The 15787-nt window shown below is 33.8% G+C and overlaps 2 long non-coding RNA genes across 2 annotated transcripts; both read left to right on the forward strand.

Moving 5' to 3' along the window:
- The first annotated feature begins 8 nt into the window (after window positions 1–8).
- LOC118752564 lies at window positions 9–756 on the forward strand. The gene is made up of 3 exons (XR_004994706.1): window positions 9–130; window positions 186–452; window positions 512–756. It is a non-coding gene; the product is annotated as an uncharacterized LOC118752564 (long non-coding RNA).
- Window positions 757–6730: 5974 nt separating this feature from the next.
- Window positions 6731–7813, forward strand: LOC118752571. The gene is made up of 3 exons (XR_004994711.1): window positions 6731–7032; window positions 7103–7158; window positions 7244–7813. It is a non-coding gene; the product is annotated as an uncharacterized LOC118752571 (long non-coding RNA).
- Window positions 7814–15787: the final 7974 nt, after the last annotated feature.

Genomic DNA, 15787 nt, shown 5'->3' on the forward strand with positions numbered 1-15787 from the left:
AAGCCAGGGAGAAGCGACACAAGGAAAGAATTGAGAAAGCTACAAGAATCGAAAGCCTTATGGAAAAATGTTTGACTGAAAGCAAACCAGCTTAAACCTGTGGGTGTGCGCGATATAGTTATAAAATCAGGTTTGAATTGTATATGCTGCTTATTATCCATAAAGTTATAATATATATTTTTTAGCTCTTGGTTTGCAGGCTTCTGCAAATGGATGTAAAATGATTGCAAGTGCCTTTCGTTTCCGGCCGAACGTTTCGCCAAATAACATTTTCACCGGCGCCCTTCGCTCATTTACAACAACTGCCTTTTCTCCATCACCATATCATGTCATTGACGGCCAAATCCACATCACCTTTATACGGCGTGTTCGGAAACACTGCTCTTGCTAGTGGTTCGGATTTCGGAGCAACTTGAACAGCAACAACGGCACCAACAGAACATTCGGTTTAAGTAAGCAAATTCGAATAATAAGCGATTAAATGCTGAAAAATATACACATCTTTTTTCAGCCCTGACAAACCTGTACCTGTACAAACATTCCCCAAGCCATACAAATATACCCACATTGACGTTGCTGCCAGTGATTTTGTATTGCCAGATGAGCCGACCGTTGCACCAATCGTGGCATTGGCAAAAACACATTTATAGTTTTAGGCGTATAACTAGCGTTTGCAATTATACGACAGTTGACGATTTATTTATTTCTTTTTAACTTGAATCCATTTTTATAATAAAAGGATTCATTCGATAATAATATTATATATATATATATATCACGATTGAGAGAATACAAAGCTTGCGGCGATCTCGCTATTCCTCTCTTAACGAATTTCACAGAATCTTTGTTTGCATGACGTCACACTTGTGCAACTTGTTTACGTTTTCCTTGCAACATTTTTTCTTCTTCCATTCTTGCTCACGTTTTGGCATTTCTCTTTCGCAATTGCACCAGTGTGACGTCGCACAAAAGTTATTCTCAAAAATCCTCTGATCGGCGCAATCTTGTATTCTAGGGATGCACAGCATAGGTGCACGCAGTCGACGTCGCGGGCAAACTGCGCGCACGCGAGCGTGCTAGGCGAAGTGAAGTGAGCTGTATAGCTCATTATCAAACAAAAACCTTGCGCACGCGAGCGTGCTAGGCGAAGTGAAGTGACACTTATTTCAAGTAAAAAAGCGTGTATGTACATATGTGTACTTTTGCGACAACTGAGCTAGTGTGGCATCAGGCCACCAGAAAAAGCCAATTTTGTCAAAACCAAAGCGCCAAGTTTTTATTATCATGTTTAATAATTTTTTTGATTCAGTAAAAAGTGTATATGCATATCCATTTTCTCACGTTTTTATTAATAAATTAATTTCAATACATTTATAGCAACGCAAAACATATTTAATTTACCTATTCCTCACATTTTATTCAGTAAATGAATTCCATCTTAATGTAGAATATTAGTGTATAGTGTGTACATACATACATATGTACCTATGCATTCGGTGTGCTTAAATTAAAAAATCATCAGTAAATACCGCACCAAGCATTGAATTCCAATTATTTTGGCTTTTTGGTTTCCCAAAAGCACCAAATTTAGTGCAAAATGCACGACATTGGCAACAGGGAGCTGAGCACATCAATGCTCAAACAGTGATGCCAGACCAAGTCTTTAGTAAATGCGCTATGTATATTTTTATTTTAAAGCAAAAGTTCTAATTGGCGAGGGGTTTGATTTTTGGTTCTTACATAGAACACTGATAAGATTCACAAACTTATCTAAGGACTTAATTAAAATAATCAACATTATTGTAGACGAATATATTTGTGTTCGTATGAAATAGTAGCTTATGTCGGGAGGCTGGCTTTAGTAAAATATACCATTTCCTATATTATTTAAACCACAAGGAATTTTTTTATGAAACGTTATACGAATATTGACTTGCTAGCATCGTCATTAACATTACCGTCTTTTACGTTTATTTCCCAAGAGTTCTTCAATGACTCGGCGCCAGTGAGTCTTTCACAATCGTATGCTGCGAATGGTTCATTATACTAAAGCCAGTCTTCCGACATAAGCTACTATTCTATACGAACACAGATATGTATACTTCCTAATAGGCTTGTAAAATGCCCAATACCCATCCCTCGCATGAGTTATTATTGGTAAAAAATTGGGTACGCTCAAATCTGGCATCGCTGCAGCAAGTACAGCGCCAGTGAAACAGTGTTGATATTTTAAGTACAATTGTACTTTTTTCAGTACAATTAATTTTAAAATGTACCAAAGTACAATTTGCCGATTTTAAGTACAATTTCAACATCAAAAATTCTTTTTGTACCAAACGCTCAAATCTCTTCTAGCACTTTGATTCTTAATCCGTTTACATTTAAGTAAATGGATATACCTATATTTCATATTTGCTACAAAACGAAATTACGATTGTTAACAGTAATATTAGTGATGTGCGTTATGGTGATTGCGATTTCTTATCACCGGCGGGTGAAATATCCCTCATCGCTATTTATTTTGAAAAAATCTTTGGAAATGCAATTTACCTAATGGCGATCCTGCAGAAATAGAAGTAATTGAGCAATTCGGGGGTTGAAAGTAAAAAAATGTATGTAAGTTCCATGCGTTGAGATCATAAATTTCCCTTGAGGATTTCCATTTTATCGATAGTGATCTCATTTTATGTTCATTAATATGAACTGACCTATATAGTGTATTAATATTTTATCATCATTGCCTTCATCTTTGACAAAATTACGCGGTCACCCGGTACTTATTTTATTTTTTTAAATAATTTTAATTATTTTTTTTTATAAAATTATAGCTCATTATCAAATAAAAACCTTGCAAATAAATCGAAACTTGAAAGAATGAAAAAAATCAACAAAGTTTCATCAAATTTTCACAGTTTTTGTTCAGAATTTGTAGACATGTTTTGGGTTAACAATTTTGTAGCCCATTCATTCTATTATAATAAGGTGCAAGTTTGAAGTGTCTAGAAAATACCATTGATATTTTGAATTTTTCTGTTTGCGGTGTTGCGCACTTTCTTCCATATAACGAACGTTCGCATTTTATGTTATATGGATGAATGCGCGTGTAGCGTTATTGTTTTTTATTCCAATATTTTAAATTAAGCTTTATTTTATAGTTTTTCTTAGACAATGATAAATGATGTACAACAAATTTCAGTATGAAAAAAAAGTGCAACACCTTCAACGGAAAAAGTTCTCAAAAATCTACGCGAATTGAATGTACTATCTCGATCATTTAAACATGTCGGACTCGCCCACCACTAAAAATGATTATCTAAATCTAAAGTATATATTAAATGATATTTAATATTTGCTTTAGAGATGCAATTTCGACAAATTTGTTTAAACAAAAATGTTAAGCGCATATGCAAAATGTGGAAGCGAGATTCTTCTGCTTGCGTTTCTATGTTTATATCATTTATCAGTTTAAGCACATACGATTAAATGTAAAAAAAATATTTTTAATTGCGGATCCGAAAGAAATATTTATTAGTTGCATTGAAATGTGCAAACATAGTGCCGAAAATCAATCGATTGTGCTGAAGGTGCCGGCTGCTTCAGAAAGGGCCGAAAATGGCACAATGCACACTCATTTTCCATCACTGTCACACATACAATCTCACTATTCTGTTGACTTCGTTTTCCCCTTCCGATAACTTTTTGCTTCCGCGCTTGCCCAGCACCGCTGTGCAAAGCTTTGCGCGCGCAGTCGCCCGCGACACATATGTGCTGATTTGGGCATCCCTATTGTATTCTATCATTCTTGTATATATATTATATTATATATATATACTATATATTTATATTATAAACCATGATAAAAACATAACAACAATATAATTTTAAAATCAAAACTCAAACTCACACATACATTCTCATTTTCAATCTCAAACAACAACAATTGTGAACAATTTATTCTCAATTTTATATAATTTTAAAATATTGGCAAACGTCAGAAAAAAATCATGGCCGACGAATTGAGAGAATGAATTTACCTTGTAATATTTTTATCATGATATAAACCATTCGTATTTGTATTGTAGAATTTGGTATAAATTCTATAAATTACAATACAATTACAATTTGTCGAACACTGCGTTGGACCAGAAAGAGAAAATCACTTGAACTTATTTTATATTCTGTTAAAGCCTCCAAACCAAAATATGTAAATATAGTAAAGGGATCCACAAGATGTTATAACGTTTAATAACGTCTAAAAATCATACATATATGTATGTAATTTCATGAATTAAAAACTAAACTTATAAGCAGCTGTAATATTGTATGATTCAACACGTTACTACTTCTCGCGATACCCATAATTTTTTTAATTACCTTCAGTATCGGTCATACCTATAGCACGCTATTTCAAAGTGATATTGTGTGCCATTTATGTTTATTTATTTATTTTTAGGAATTTTCAATTAAAATACAGTTATTTCTCTAACAATACCCATATAAACCCAAGTTTGACAATTTGTAGAAACCTGCAAAAAAGTGCAAAAAATTTTCAACTAAATTTCAAACCTTTTTCTCGGAATACACAGTTTTATAGCTCAATTTCAAGTGGCTAAAAACTACCGTTGATTTTTTAGATTTTTTTGTCTCATTTTCTTCCATATAACGACTAAACACAATTTATTTTTATATGGCAGAAACCCGCAACACCTTCCGCGCAAAAATTCTAAAAAATCAACGGTAATTTTAGCCACTTGAAACGTACACATTATTAGTCTGAAATTAAATGCGCTATAAAACTGTGTACTCAAAAAAATTCTGGAGCTTCTGAGAAAAAAGTTTGAAATTTAGGTGAAAATTGCTTGCACTTTTTTGTAGTTTTATACAAATTTTTAAACTTTGGTTTATATGGGTTTTGTTAGAGAAAGAACTGTATTTTCTTTGAAAATTCTTAAAAATAAATAAATAAACATAAGTGGCAAACAATATTATTTTGAAATGGCGTGCTATAGATATGGCCGATACTGTACATATCTTTGTACGTTCCTATTGAACTACTTTGAATAAGACTGAATTTCTTGGGTACTAAATTACCACTGAATTATTACTAGAGTACTGAATTACTTTGTTCCTTTTTGAATCAAATAAACACAATCTCCCTTATTTGCAATAAATATGAACGTTTTTATTAAATAAAAGAAAAAGCTGTTTTTAATTATTTATTTACTTGGCTTCTTTTTATTTCGCCAAGCTCGGTAAGAACGGAGTCACTTACTTCGGATGGAAGATTTTGCTCCTGAACGGTACAAGGTTCAACGCAGTATTCTTCCCTATCAATAACATCTTGTTTGTCTATGAAAATTTTATGCAGTACACAGCATGCCATTATAAACTTCGCTGTAGTTTCAACTTCATGAAAATCTAATCGCATCAGTTGCCGGAAGCGACATTTCAACAATCCAAAGGTGTTTTCTATTCGAACCCGAGTTTGACAAAATTTGCAATTGTACGTCTTTTCTTGCTCAGTTAAATTCCCGTAATCCCTATATGGCGTTAACAAGTAATTTCGGATCAGATAAGCAGAACCACCTAACAGATGATATTTTGGTAGACAAAGCTTTTGAAGTTCCTTACCAATGAAGGATAACTTCAATACACGCTAGTCATGCACTTTACTTGGCACACCAGTGAAAACATCTATAAATTTTAAATTTGCATCACATATACCCTGCATAGTCACGGAAATGGTATCGTGCCTATTTATATATGTTGTGCGAACTTTATGCTTCGGCGCCCTTGTCGAGATGTAGGTTCCATCAATGCAGCCTAATACGTTAGGAAAGCCACAGATTGCCGCAAAATCGTTTGCTATAGTCTCTTTTTCAGCAGCACTTCGAGGGAATTTTATGATGTTCGGTGAAAGCTCAAGCAGAAACGACATAACATTGTTTAGCACGTTATGTGCACAAGAACATGACATATTAAATAGATTGCTAACTTCGCGTATAGTTGTTTTATTGCTGCAAAACCTGAATAAGAAAAATATTTACAATTAGTGCATACATACATATAGCAATCATTCCATTGTTACCATAAAAACAATAACACATGCGTGTTTGGTGGTGCTTGTGGTCTCCCCCCTTTGTAATTTCTCCTTACGTAGTAGGAACTGCTGGTATATTTTGCAATTAAATATTCCGCACTTTCACGTTCAACGCGAAAATTTCGTTTAAACTATAAATTAGGGCTGTGCGATTAATTGATTACTCAAAATTTTAATTAGTCATAAAGTAAATAACTCAATTATTCGATTAATTTGAAATTATGAATACTCAAAAGTTCAGTTACTCGAGTAATCAAGATTTTTGATTAACCAAAAACAAAAATATTTGAGTAATTTGCTTTATGATTAATCAACATTTCGAGTAAAATGAGTCATCAAAATTTCAACTTTTTACATATGTATAAAGTAGTTAAAGTTCCTTGATACTTTGAAAACAACGTTGTTTTTTTTTTAAATTAAAACAAAAAAATGTGTTTCATATACAGAATGTAAAAAAAAATAAGCATTTTCCAAAGCAAACTCTTTTAACGAGCAAAATTATTTTTTTGAGTAATCATATTTCAAGTAACTCGATTAATCATCGTTTTGAGTAATCAAAATCTTGATTACTCGAGTAATTGATTAACCGAATAATTGATTAACCAACTTGCCCGAGTAATCGAATAATCGCACAGCCCTACTACAAATGCATAAATATAAAAATATACAGTATATAAACGAATGAAAGGAGTGTTTAGTATTTTGCCCACTAATTTGAGAGCGGTAAGGGGAAATGCATGGGCGTTCTTCATGAAGCTGCACCCACTGGATAAAGCGTAAACCAAACTTCACAAAGATAGTATGCTTCTCTGAAGCTTGGTGAGCGAAATACTAATCCGTGCCCGTATGAAAAAAATACCTCGCGTACCTGTGTACAAGTTGTACCGTACCTGTGTACAAGTTGACTACTTCATCTATAAAGTCCTTTACACGTAAGCAATTCACTTTTGGATGTAAAAGCACGCCGAGTCATTTATTACTTTTGTTCCTACAAACAAGCAGCGTTTTTCCATTTTCGCCAACAATTCTCTTCCACCTGTGACACCAAGAATTTCTGTGTAAGTTACTACAAATATGTAAAGTCCACTTTCTGGGAAACATATACACAACAACAACAAAATACAATCTATTTTCCTGATTTAGGTTATTAAAATGTACACAGATCCCGGGCAGCTACAATATTTTAATAATTTGATGCCTAAGCACAAAGTTTGCGTTTTCAATTCACGAGCGCCAAAATAAAATGTCAAAAATGTGCACACTTTATCTGTGCTGCTGTGACACTGCCGATATATGAGTGCTAAAAAAAGACAAATAAGGTACTATTTTTATGTGATGTTATTATTGATCAGCTGATTGAAAGGGCAATTATCTCCCCCGTCGTTAGCAGAGAGGGCGAAATATGTTGCATTTTCCCATATTTTTAGAGTAACCCTGTGAGAAAAGATAGCTCTGCCCTCTGCAAAGATTGCATTCATTTTACAAAAGAACACAGCATTTTAAAGTGACAGCATCAGGGCAGAATTTTATGGAGAAACGAAAACACTATTATTCAATTTATTATATTCAACAATTTTTATTGAGCTTGAGGCCGTTTTTTAATGAAAACTAATTGTAGAAAAGCAACAATAATTTGATTTGATAATTTTTTAAAATTATTGTGGGTTTTCCACAATTAGTTTGTAATATAATTGTTATAAGGCCATAAAATAACAAAAACAAATAACTTAAGTACGAGCACACCTAAAAGTTAAACACTCTAATAATACAAATATTAACAAAAACCAACAACCACATGATCAAGTGAAATAGTGGAAATAAGCAACAAGAATTAACAAGGCGAACTTAGCACAGTGCGTAGGCGACTGGCTGAGTCAGTGGGATCGTCGGTTCGAATCTTACTGAAAGAAGTCTGATGAGGAAATGTGGTGATTTCCGAAGTAGCTATCACTTCTACCATTTCTATATATTATTTTTGCTTTTCCACAATTAGTTTTCATTAAAAAACGACCTCATGCTCAATAAAAATTGTTGAATATAATTGTTTAAGGCCATAAAATAACAAAAACCAATTAGTAAAATTATGTTATTTATTTAAATTATATATGTTAATGGCCTTGTTAGTTCCACTTCTCGATTTTCACTTCAACAATGTTTTGAAGTTGCTTTTATTTGGTCTCCTCTATCTAGTTTGTGTTTTATGTGTGCTAGGAACGTTATGAGCAGGGAACGGATTTTTAGGACCTAAAAACCTATAAAAAGGCAAAATAAAGTAACGAAATAGGCTGGAAAAGGCAAAATCAAATAGCGAAAAAGGCAGGAAAAGGCACTAGGTATTGCAAAAAAGGCAAAAAAAGGCAAAACAAAATAGCGAAAAAGGCAGGAAAAGGCAAAAAAAAGGTATTGCCAAAAAAGCAAAATAAGGCACTAAAAAAAGACAGAAAATTACGAAGAACAATCAAAAAATATATTTATTTTAGAAATTTTTATATTACAAGTAAAAAGAGAAAACTATGAACTAGTTTCTTTATATGAAAAATTTGTACTTTGACTCTTTGACTATTTTATCCTTTCGAGTTTCTAAGTAACGTTGAACTACAAGATGCACTTTGAAGTTTTCTGGCAGCATTTTCATTAGATTTTCGCGAAGAAAAGCCTTGAATGTACTAAATGTGCGCTCGACGTAAGTTGATACAAGTGGAGCCCAATTTAAATATGGAACGTTTGAAACGTTCATATTATCAGGAATAAGGGCGTTTCCTCGCCCTTTACAATTTTATACACACCCCTTATTGTCTTCAAGCCTACGTTAGCTGAGAAAACGGCTTTGAATTTTTCCAACACCAATTTGGCAAGTGGTCCCTGCGCTTCTATAAGCCGCATGGGCATGTGTATATATTTTAATCTTAAAAAAAAAAATTGTAAATGCTATAATCACTTTTTTAAAGGTAGAATAGGCAGAAAAAGGCAAATATCTTACAAAAGGCAAAAAAAGGCAAATATCGTAATAAAGGCAAAAAAGGCAACATCATATGTATACATGGAATCAGGGAAAGCTAAATCGTGGACATTTTTAATCGAATATACTCTATCTCTTTAGCAGAAAAAAAGGCAATTTCCATAAAATCCGTCCCTGGTTATGAGTAATGAAAACAGTCTAGCCATGTTAACTGTTCTCTGTACTAAGCAAAAACGCTCTAACATTGTTCACTTTAATGCACGTAGCCTTAATAGTACCAAAATTGATTTTGTTAGACATGTTTTTGAATGTTCATCAGTTGATGTTGTGTGTGCTTCTGAAACATGGTTTCTAAAAGATGTAAGTGATGCATGCTACGGCTTAAAGAATTATAAGCTCAAAAGAAATGACAGACTAGGAAAAAGAGGTGGAGGTGTGGCCATTTATTGTAAAAATAGCATAAACTCTAAGGTTTTGTATACGTATAGTGAAAATGGCCCAGATTATATTTTAATTGAATTGAACCATGACCTTATATTCTGTGTTGTTGATATTGTTTTTGACTCTTCTAATATAACAAATAAATTTTTATTTAGGGATTACAAATCCTTGAAAACTGACTCGCTGTTCTTGCATCTGTCATATATTAACTGGTGCGATTGTTGGAATCTTGTGACCCTTAGTGACCAACTCAGTTTTCTCAATAGTTTACTAAATGCCTTCAATTATTTCGTCCCTATCCGTGAGTGTAAACCTAAAATGTCCTGCCTTTGGTTCAATCGTAAGGTTCAGTCAGCTATTAAAAATAAAAATAAACTGCATTCTATTTGGAAAAGGTATCCCACCCAAACTAACTGGGAAGCGTTTAAGCGTTCGCGGAATAACTCCACTCTGGTTGTCAGGAAGGAAAAGCAAAAATATTTTGCTTCGAAACTAGACCCTACTCTCCCTGCATCAGTTCTGTGGCGTAATATCAAGAATTTACGCATCCATGCTCGTAATACCTCTGAATGCAATCTAAATGTGAATGAACTAAATAAAGCCTTTCTGAAGTGTCCTGATTCTGGTGTTCCCTCAAGTACTTTTATACCCATGAAATCCTCAAGATATACAGGTGCTTCTTTTGAATTTCTACCAGTCTCCGAACGTGATGTGTGTGTGTCTTAAATATAAAATCAGAAGCAATAGGAGAGGATGGTCTCCCCATAAAATTCATTAAAATTGCAATGCCTTACATTGTTGGAACTCTTACGCATATAATTAACCATAGCATCACGACTTCATGCTTTCCGAAAGAGTGGAAATGTGCATCTGTACGACCGGTGCACACTGGAGCCGCCCCATATAAGCGGGTGCTCAAAATTCTGAAATAATTTTCTTTCCATTAGACTTGCTTGAACTACATTTTAAGAGTACATTTTTGACGTCTTAATCCATTATTGATCGTGCATTAACCCACTGCTGACCCGGTTTTTTGTAATAACTTATGTTAAGTTAATTTGATTTTATTATTGTGCAAATCAGTGTACGAAAATAAACTATATTGTACGTTACTATTTCGTTTCGTTTATTACTTCAACAGTTCGGTACAATACAAAACAAAACGGCTGAGTTCACTTTGGCGATAGTACACTACAGTAGTTTAGTAGTTACAGACGAAACAACAAACGAAATGAATCGTGCAGGGAAAATATATGTATGTATGTACATAAATGCAATAACTAAATACAAAACGAATGGCTGCAACGAATAAAAAAAATAAAAATGTTTTTTAATTGAATTGGATATGAAAATTTATAGAAACAATTATTTTTCACGTAATTGAAACGTTTGCATACATATAAAACGTACCCTATGGCACAATTGTCACAAACGAAAAGCAAACGTTTCTCGTTGGGGAAAATGACAGTGAATCTTACAATTTGTTTCTGACTATGTACAAAACTGTACAAAACCACAAATGATATGATGATCGATGAGCAAATGGGAATTGTTTTGTACAGTTTATTTTCGTACCCTGGTGCAAATTATGAATAATTTACCCATCTACGACTTTGACTTAACGCATTGATGACCATATTTTAACCCATTAGTGGCAAATTTTGTATAGAGTATTTCCCCAGCTAATTCTATTAACAATAGAATAGTTAAGGTTACTATATAATCAGAAAGAACGAGTCCTTTCGATTTGAGGATAGCTTTATCAATGAATTCGCAATAATTAAAACTAAGTTAAAAGCGATAAAATGTAATATCAGTAACAAAGTGTCCATTTTTTGTAATCACTAGGAAAGAGCATGATAGAGATCAGTTAGATAGTAAAAGATAGGAAATACTAGATACAAAAATTTACGTTTCAATGTAAAACATAATGGGATAAATGCACGGTCAAAACAAAGTCGAAAGTAAAAATAATTTCAGCTCTCTGAAAACACATTTTTAGAAAAATTTGTCAAAAAAGTCGAAATAATTTTTAGTTTCGTCTTTGATTCGACCATGAATATGCCCCATTATGTTTTAAATTTAAAGAGACTTACAACTTAAGCTTACAAAATATCGAAAAGTAAGTAATGTATCTAACTGAAAACATTAATTGATTAAAAAATCAGCTATATCTTTATAAAAAAATAATAATTAAAATAAAATAAAAACAAGTAATTGTAAGCAAAAATCAAAACCGACTTCAATTCTCATATAAAAGTTTAAGATTATCGTTAATTTCTTCATGATGCAATTATCGGATCTAAAGGATTAGTATGGGACCACCCTTGAAGCACCACCTTTCCGATGAAAAAAGAATTATCGAAATCGGTTAACGTGGCGCAAAGTTATGCGGTAACATACATAAAAAAAAAAACAGAAAAAAAAATTCCGACGAACTGATAACCTCCTCCTGTTTTTGAAGTCGGTTAATAAAATAAATAGTCAAAACTTTTCAATATGTCGCTCTCATATAGTTATGCTTTGCGCATTTAAAAAAAAGTGATTTTGAAAATTAAACTTGAAAAAACAGAGGTTAGTTTATTTTTTTTGTCATAAAATTTTTAAGTTCATAATTTCAAACAAAATACACCAAAAGAATAAATAAACTTCATTTTAATGGAAAAAAACAAAATAACGAAATATAATACCGTTTTCTGACAGTAACAATTTGAATTGCACATTTTAATTTCCCAGTTTTGAAAAAAAAGTTTTTTGTTCAAATTTGTCAAGTTTGGACACGCATATCTCCCAGCCGAAAAATGATATAAAGGTGAAAACCTACCCCCAAATGTAGAATGTGGTGAAAAATCCTTCTGCACATACTCCAAGTGACTTCCGGCCTATTAGCCTTTTGCCCTCACTCTCAAAGGTTTTTGAAGCTTTGTTAGCAGAACAAATAAATGATCACGTCATTAAACACAACCTAATCTCCCCTCTGTAATCTGGATTTAGAGCAAAGCATAGCTGCACAACAGCAATGCTAAAAATAATTGACGATATACGAATACCATTTGACCAAAATCAATTAACATTACTTTGCCTACTTGACTTCTCGAAGGCGTTTGATTCTGTGAGCTATGATATACTGTGTACTAAGCTTAAAGAGTACTTCGGATTCGGGAAAAACTCCGTGAGGCTTATCGAGACCAACCTAACTGGCAGACCTCAGTGTGTTAAAGTCGGTAAAAATATCTCAAGACTTGACACGATTTCCTCAGGTGTTCCACAAAGTTCAGTCTTAGGACCTCTTTTATTCAGTTTTTTCGTAAACGATGTTTTCCTCACGTGCCAATTTGTAAATTTGTGCATGCCTATGCGGATGCTATACAGTTATATCTATCGAGTAACTTTGAAAAAGTAAGACATGTTAGTTCAAATGTATAATCGAGACTCGTCTTCTATTGAGCGGTGGTCGAAGAACAATGGTCTTCTCCTGAACTCTAAAAAATCGTACGTATTACCCATCGCAAAGCGGAAACTTAGTGGCACTACTATACCCCATTTAGTTTTCGGTAATAAACCATTGCAATTTGTAAGCAAAATTACTAATTTGGGCTTTGTCGTTAACTCAAGTTTGACCTGCACTGATCATATAAATTCGGTAGTTGGTAAAGTTTATGGGATACTTCGAAATCTGCGCCAGAGTGCGGTTTTTACACCTATCGGTATGAGACGGCGACTCTCAGTGCAGTGGATAGTACCCAAAATAACATATTCTGAGCTGGTCTATAATAAACTAGACTGTCTCTCGGCTCATAAGTTCGATGTACTATTCAATAATGTCACACGATACGTTTACGGCTGGAAGAAATTTGATCACATATCGGAGTGGAAAACAAGTTTGTTAGGGTTTGAAATTCACGATTTCCAAATAGCCAGGAGCTGTGTTTTTCTGTACCGGCTAATGAACGCCAAACGCCTTCTTATCTTTACGACAAACTGATATTTCCAAGGTCCGGGCACTCAAGAGACCTTTGTACCTAATTTTAGCTTTGCAATATCGACTAGACTGTTTTTCATCAAGACCATTAGAAGTTGGAACTCCATTCCAAATGCAGTAAGAGAAAAATTAAATAAAATCAACTACAAAGCTACCTTATACTCTCATTGTTCTAGAGACTTAAACAGGCCATCAAAATTAGATTAATTTATTTCAATTTAATATAGCTTTAATTTAATTTAAGATTATAAATAATTAAGTTCAATTGTAGTTACATTTCGTTTTAATTTTTAACATTTGATTGTTGGTATTGCTCTGTTGTCTCATATTCAATGTAAGCTCTATTTTATTTTGTACCTATATGTGTTGTACTAAAAAAGAAAGCAATTCTTACTGTACTAATATCACCATTTCGATAATAAATAAAATGAAATGAAATTAAATAATTCGGTATCCGGTACACCGATAATAAAATAATTTCACACAAACAAAATACATTGGGAAAAGTTACCGAACTCCCTACTTTAAAAATGGATCAAAATCTTCAAAAACTTCAAACCCGAGGATTTCAACTATTAAAAAACAGTTGTGTTTTAAATTGTAATTTTAAATTTTCGCTAACAATTGCCAATCCACTTTTATTAACCCATATGCAATGTGGGTTCCATTTGGTTTTGTAATGGTCATATTTTTTATACATCCGTACTCATCATTCTGAATATTTTGATATATATGCAAAAAGGTGGCAACACTGGCAGTACGACTTTAACCACAGCTGTCATCGGTCATACGAAGAGGAGACACAGCCGAAGTGGAAGAATAGCAGAGGACACTACAGTAGAACATCATACCCGCTCGCTAAGTGGAAGAGAAGTGTTGTAGATTATTGAGAATGGCGCAGATTAAGCTAATAGGTAAATGACATTCGAAATAAAATAGCAGACTTTTTATTTGAGAAAATATAGTTCGCTTTTATGGAACGTTTCTTTATTTGGTTTTAACCGCTTGAAAAATTGTCGCTGAATGTAAGAAAACAGTATACCAATAAGAAATGAAGTTTACAAAAGAAAAAGGGTATGTTCAGTGAGTGGGTGCGTTCACAAACCAATGTTCTCCAATGTATTGACTTTGTTTGGTACAATGTATATTTCAACACTTCCACTCATTGTTGCAAACAAAACGAAAACTTATGATGTCAACTCCATAAAACCACAGAGATATTTATGTCGACTCTTATTCAACGGCTTGGTAAGAATGTCCGCTATTTGTTCATCAGTGCTAACATATCCTAAGTCGAAGCAACCATCTTGATACCTTTCTCTAATGAAATGGTATTGAACATCGATGTGTTTTGTTCTTTTGTGGAACACCGGATTTTTAATCAGATGTATTGCGCTCTGATTATCCATATACAATTTTGCATCCAAATCTGATCTCCGCCGCAATATACTCAGATTCTGTTGAAGATGTTGAAACAGATTGTTGCCTCATTGATGCCCAACTATTGACACCGCAGCCAATGCTGAAAACATAACCGCTTGTTGATCTTCTTGTTGCAGTATCTCCAGCGTAGTCAGCATCGCTATATCCAACCAAATTCAGTTGAGTATCGCTTTTATAAAGGATACCCATTTGGATTGTGCCCCTCACATACCTTAGAATGCGCTTGACTGCATTCACATGATGCCCCCGGTTGGATGTGTCCCGGTTGCCAAATACATTAAGCTTCCTACTACTTCTAGGTAGGGGTAGGCTGTGTCTCCCTCGTCATTTACGAAATCGCCAAGATTCCGATTGTGATCCATTGGTGTTGACACAATTTTGCATTCCATCATGCCAAACCAATTCAATATTTTCTTGGCATAAGCACCCTGGTGTATGTATATTGATCCATCTTGATGCTGTTGAACCTCGATACCCAAAAAACGATTTACATCCGAAACTTTTATCTCGAACCTTTCGCATAGATGTGAAATGATTGCATCTACTTCACCTTTGTCGGTGGTTACTATTAAGCCATCATCCACGTAAATTGCAATTACTGTCATTTCACCATCTTTGTAGCGAGTGAATACACATGCGTCCAAATTGCTAACTTTGAAGTTGTATTTACGGAGAAACGACGTAAATTCCCCGTTCCAGCACCGTGACGCCTGCTTCAGACCATACAAACTTTTATTCAATTTACACACATGCCCACTGCCATCGTTATATCCGACCGGTTGTCTCATGAAAATATGTTCGTTCAGGTTTCCATACAGGAATGCAGTCTTGACGGCAAACTGCTTTAACTGCATTTTATTCA

Source organism: Rhagoletis pomonella, unplaced genomic scaffold (genome assembly GCF_013731165.1).
Source record: "Rhagoletis pomonella isolate Grant_MI unplaced genomic scaffold, Rhpom_1.0 Rhpom_scaffold_00001, whole genome shotgun sequence".
NCBI lineage: Eukaryota > Metazoa > Arthropoda > Insecta > Diptera > Tephritidae > Rhagoletis > Rhagoletis pomonella.